The 6447-nt window shown below is 27.4% G+C and overlaps 1 long non-coding RNA gene and 1 other non-coding gene across 2 annotated transcripts; both read left to right on the forward strand.

Moving 5' to 3' along the window:
- The first annotated feature begins 622 nt into the window (after positions 1–622).
- Positions 623–6163, forward strand: LOC145833997 (uncharacterized). The gene is made up of 17 exons (XR_014369771.1): positions 623–689; positions 2197–2271; positions 2464–2505; positions 2686–2741; positions 2908–2959; positions 3139–3190; positions 3445–3510; positions 3677–3730; positions 3917–3973; positions 4228–4298; positions 4502–4562; positions 4761–4833; positions 5006–5051; positions 5298–5410; positions 5609–5668; positions 5848–5935; positions 6106–6163. It is a non-coding gene; the product is annotated as an uncharacterized LOC145833997 (long non-coding RNA).
- Positions 3005–3073, forward strand: LOC145849305 (small nucleolar RNA SNORD18). Its single transcript, XR_014372349.1, has one exon. It is a non-coding gene; the product is annotated as a small nucleolar RNA SNORD18 (small nucleolar RNA).
- Positions 6164–6447: the final 284 nt, after the last annotated feature.

A 6447-nucleotide genomic window follows, 5' to 3' on the forward strand; every position in this document is an offset into this window, starting at 1 on the left:
GTAAAAAAGTCAGTGAGATTTATAAAATTGTTAACCATTACTAACTTTTTTGTACCTTATAAACTTAGACGGAGTTTGTTATAGTTTAGATATTTTTTTATTTAAACTATTAATCTAATAGTTTATAGATAAAGTCTTAAAATAGTCACAAAATGTATCATAAATCAGTAAAAATCATAAAAACTGATATAAATACTAATATACATAATTTTCTTTGACTACTTTTATTTCATGGCAAACTTTCAGAAGCACTGCTTTTCAACCCTGGAGTTGAAGCTTGAATAAAAAAACTTACTGCTTCTATGTCATTTTTGAATGCTATAGTATGCACTTTATAACTAATTCATTTCCTTCAACAGCAATGGGTGAGTAGTTGAACTATTGTCAATGATTTGACTGTTACAAAATCATAATAATATTAACTTCAAGTATTCTTTAGTAAGTAGACTTAAATTGTTTATAATAACTATATGTGTGCATTGATGACTAATACTTAGGACACCTAAGGAGAGTGTGACAACTCAATGTTTAAGAACCAAGTTATTTCCACACTGAGCACATGTTATTTTAAAATTTATGTATGTTATTTTTCAATATTTTCTAATGAAAATATTATTTCACAGAGCACAAAAGTTACAGCACCCACAGTCTTGGTGGAATATGGATGGATAGTGAAGTGAAAATTTGAGGTTGGTATTTTTCAAGTTATAACAATCAACTATTTATTTTTAGTATAAATCATTACAGTTGTTATTAAGTTAGTCCATATTTAGCTTCATTAATTTGGTTAAAATTTAGCAATTTAGACAATTGCTGTGTTGTTGTACTATTACATAAAAAAGTAATATTTAACTGTTTTTACTAAATACTATCATGAAATTTTACTAATCAAAATGGTATTTTCTAATCTTCTTCTCAAACGGGTTGTAAAGGTTTTCCATCCACGTTTGTTATACTATTTTTAATAATAATTACACTCAAATAAACACACTGTGAGTATGATATTGAAAGTTTAAATGTGTCAAGGTTTGGTACAGTTATCTGAACCATAAATCGACATTATATTGTGAATTAGTAATCATCATTCATATGAATATAACATAACATTTGTGAATCTATATTATTACCAAATAGTCACATTCAATCACTAATCCATTTTCACTAAATAGCTAAATTTCCTAATTGGTATCATTTAGTTTGAGTCAAGAAGACTTCAACATAATATCAATTACACTGTAATACTGAACTAAAATCTTAAACTGAATGGTTCTTAAAGTTTTAAATTATACATTACAGTTAAAACTAAACAAAGACTGTAGAGCAAAACATTGTTATAGTGACATTTTAACACACTTAGTTTGATTGTTCATTTCACCCAAATATCAATACCATACTGCATTTATTCTTTTGGTACATGTGTAGATTGTCATGATCAGTGTTTAGGAAATTTTAGGTTAATAAACTACAATGTTTCTAGTAATCTAATGTTGTAATAGGTGTAATTTATAGGAAATATGTAAGAAATTTCACAAGTAATATTAATTAAGAAACTGCATTATTGTATATTATCACAATTTAATTTGGACTATACATGATTTAAACTGTTTTAACTAAACATAAACTGTACATAATTATATAACTAAGTTTAAATTTTTGTTAGGATTATCCAAGTAAATCTAATTTATTTAACTAATACTAGCCTAATAAATGTCTAGAAATAAAAAAAATCTGAGTCTATCTGAAAGTATCTAAATTCTTGGTTTGAAATTTGTAGCTAGATTATTGTAAACATGTTTCATATATAGTAAAGGATCCCAAAGCTTGTTTTTAGTAACAAAATTATTCTTGAAATAACTGTATATCTGTAGCCTTGGCACACATATTGTGAATACTCAAAGTAGTAACTTACCTGAAATTAGTTATCTTCAAAGGAATTAAATTATTGCCAAAGAAGATATTAGAATTCTTGCTAAACACTAAACTACAGATAAAATATAACTATTAATTGCCTTTATATAAGTTAACATTTGCAAATGATTAATTTATACGTGGCATTTGGTCAGATTATGCTCAGATTTGAAATGTTCTATTTTAATCAGAGCTCATTATGGCGATTCTCGTTATATGATGCAAAAAATAAAAACTAATCATAAATACTTCACCAATACTTATTAATAACATTTAATTTTTCCACAGATCTGAAACTAGTTGCTGACAGATGCACTCCAGAATATATCACAAGGCGACTCAATTGAAAAAGCAGTTCTATGGGTAAGTTTGAAAATATATATTTACATATTATTATACTTAGATATAAATTAATGATGACTTCGTGCACCACTCTCAAGAAGGACAATGTGGAAAATTTACGAATTTACCCAAATAACTCTGAATAATTGTATTATTTAACCCAAATTAAAGCATTTAAGTTAATCCGTGTCAACATGATATTTTTTTATTTAGGTAAAAGACAATCTGCTGAATGAAAACAAACAGAGAGAGAGAGTATGTACATGTTAATTATTGTTTGTAGTTTTCAGTGGTATAAATTATATTGCTATGATGACAATTTAGAAGCGCTTACATAACATATTGATGACTTCTCTATCCCACTGAGCACTTACATAATATCAAGCTAAATTATGATAGTTTGTATTATTTGTAATAATTTTAATACTTTTGCAGAACAAAAAAAGAAGCAAATGAAAAGAAAAAAAAAAACAAATAAAAAGTGATACTAGGTAATTTAAGTTCAATTCATTTATTTCTATCCATAATATGTTAACATGATAGAAACTATTTGTATCAGAATTATTTTGATGATACACCCAGCTCTCTGAAAACTATAATTTAATCTATACACACAATTAATGTGATTACATTTTCTAATCTTACATTTTTTTTCAGAAACTTGTTGTCATGGATTTGGTGATCCAAAAGAAAAGAACAATTTCAAAAGGTGAGCTTTAAATTTAATAACTAGTTTTAACTTTTAAGCAGTTAACTAAAATGATGAGATTTACTTCTGGTCCGTGTTTTTGATAAATATGATAACATAAGAAGCTCTGAAACATAAATTGATGCTACTTAATTTTTTTATGGTGATAACTAATTTATTAACTAAAATAATTTTTGTAGTTACAAATCAAGTTGAAACAAGAACAAGGGATGGCAGTGAAAGCACGAAATGGTTACTATTTTATATGTTTTTATGATTTTGTCCTCAAAAAAGCACCATTATAATGCATATATTACTTTGTGGTTGTCGAACGGGACTAAATAAATTGGTGTTGTGTTTGTGGGTGAGTGGGCTAGTTTTCACATATTTGCCCCACTCAAGAACATAACACACATTTAATTAAAAATAATATTTTTATCAACATTAAACTTTCATTATCAATTATATATATTTATTTTAAATTTTAATGCTTAACAAATTATTAGAAATGAGCATCACAACCACAACCTACCTGCCAACCACGATTCTAAGTTGGTCTCCAAACCCAAGTGGTGAGTATTTTTGAATATTCGTATCATGTTATAAATTAAGCAATGATGAACTTTTGATAGGGACAACTGAAAATCAGTGATTATTTATCGTTTTCTGAGTCTACTTAATTAAACCTATTGATATGCCTAAATTATATCCTTTCTTTGAATATGAATATTTTTTCAGGTATTTCAACATCAATAATTAGTAGACGATGTTCCGTGAAAAAGTGGTGTTTTGGTAAGTTCTGTTAAAGTTGTTGAGATGCAAGACCTATTTAGATTTATTAGTTTTTTTAATGATGATATTCAAGGCATAGTTCACCTGAATATAAAGGATGACAATTTACCTAACTGACAAAATAAATATAAAGTACATTTTAAATTTCAAAAGTCAACCACAACTTAAAGTATAAATTAATTGCAGGGTTACTAACCTTCTGAACAACAAGATAAGTTGCGCCTTAAGTCCTACCATTTACAGGTAAGAATTGACTATATTTGACCATATTAATCATTTTAATTTAATTCTACCCTGTTGTTGCTTGTCTGTCAGTTTCTCAATAAACTAAAAGCAGATTTTATATATAACAGGAAAATTAAATATTTACATTTAACCGTGCTTGATTTCGCAACATTGATGTTTGAAAGCCTCCGTGATGTAAATACATTTAATTGTATTAAAAATTTGCATTAAAAAAATTAGTTTCACATATTTATGATTGCCTATTTTTGTAGGTACCAAGTCTTGGCGATTGTTGTGCTGAAAATTTCCAGGCACTAAAAGAATTAGTCAATTAAACCATCGGGTAATTACAATATTATTATTTAACTGTTTTTATAAATATAATAAAATCTGCAATGATGATGTTTCCACGTTCGCAGTTTCCACTGAATACTTTTTAAGTAAATGTCAGCGAAAATCTTCCTTGGATGTCTGAGCAGTTATAAAAATATTAGAAGTTCATTTTATTTAATTTGAATTGAATTAACCATGTATTTCAATACACAGGTCACATTTATGCTAATGTTCCTAGCAACTGGATGTTTCATGCTGAAGTCTTCCCAACAAAGTAATTGAAATTTTAGATACATACTAAAGAAATAATAAGTATAAAAGCTAAGCAATGATGATTCTGTCTCGTTCGTCTGAACATATTTTGTTGACCCATCTCTAAGAAGTCCTGAGCTTATTTTTGTAATAATATTATACATGATTGTATTATATCATATGAGTTCATTGAAACAATATTAAATAATTAAATTTTTAGATACCACTGAACAATCTGAAGACCTGATACGTGCTGTGAAAAAGTGAAACTAAGCTGAAACTAAGCTGTGAAGGTCAGTACTTGAGTTTTTTATTTTGCAAATAAATATGAATTTTGTGATGATATTCAAGGCATAGTTCACCTGAATAATAAGGATGACAATTTACCTAGCTGATAAATTTAAAAGTATGTATACTACTAAGTAACAAAAAATACTTCTATTAATTTATCAATATAAATAACAGGAGGAAGAATATCGACAAATCAACTGTTGGAATTCACCTCACTCAGGTAATTTTCAACTAAAAAATATTTAGTTAAATTATACCCTGTTGTTGCTTGTCTGTCAGTTTCTCAATAAACTAAAAGCAGATTTTATATATAACAGGAAAATTAAATTAATTTACATTTAACCGTGCTTGATTTCGCAACATTGATGTTTGAAAGCCTCCGTGATGTAAATACATATATTTATAAAATTACAAGTGCAACAACAGTAAAATATGAAATTTTATTTATGAATTTTTATATTTACAGTTTTCTAAATGCTAGCAGTAAAGTTGTGAAATCTATACAAATCAGATGAATCAAGCCGTAAGCAGTCAGATGGTCAAATAAGCTTCATTTCCATAATTTCATATTTTAAAAAGGTAATTTGACTGGAGTTGTTGGTTTTACTAAAGAATATGGTTTAACTAAAGATAAAGCTATGATGATATTTTCTGTCAATCCCCAGAAATGAGATTTTTTAGTGTTGAAAATTGCTAACTTCCTGAGCTTAAAAACTATAACTAAATGATTAACTTTTCAGATTCCGACAATTTTAATAAATATATTATTTGTTTCAGGCGGTTCAAAAGCCAAGGAATGAAAAATAGATGAGCATAATCTCACAAGAATTTCAAAAGGTAAAATATTGTTAAACTTACTAAAATAAAACTAATAAAAATGATGATACCTGGAATTACCGTCTGAGATAATTACTATTATTGAAGACAACAATAAGGCTGTTTCTGATTTACATATTTTAAATTGTCTTAAAAACTTATAAGGTTAATTTATCTCTAAAAAAACTGTTAAATTTTAGGTTCCATACCGATATCAGGCGGGACCAAAGTCGTCCACTTGTAACAAATGAATTTCCACACCATGTCAGTGGAAGTACTTATTAAGAGGTGAGATTCATTGTGTAGTATTTTATTGAAAATAAAACCATTATGATGAGAATTCCACAAGACAGAATTTTAAATTGTTGAGTTGGGTGAGATCCTGAATGGCAATGATTAAATTCAACTAAGTATACTGAGGTTTAAGTATAAAGTTTTCAATTGTTTATATTTTGCAGATTCCTCTGAGTATGGAATCATGGCGGGATTCTATATAAAGACTTGCGGAACTTTGTACTGATGTGAGTTAATTGAAAACATAATTTTAAATTAAAAGCGCAAATAAGTTCCAAAGCTTTACTTGATTGAGCATTTGGCGTTCCCTTTGCGAAAACCAAAATCTTGGCATGCTATGTGTATTTTGCTATATATGCAATTTTACATACGTCGTCAATAGACATTTTGTTTAGTATTATAATCTAATTACCAGAAATTTCAATAAAAACTATATTATAATATAATATATTCAAACAGAAAGAAAACCACCAAATAACCACCAAACCTCTTGGATGATGCTGTTT

This window comes from Thalia democratica, chromosome 1, assembly GCF_965202585.1.
Source record: "Thalia democratica chromosome 1, ktThaDemo2.hap1.1, whole genome shotgun sequence".
NCBI lineage: Eukaryota > Metazoa > Chordata > Thaliacea > Salpida > Salpidae > Thalia > Thalia democratica.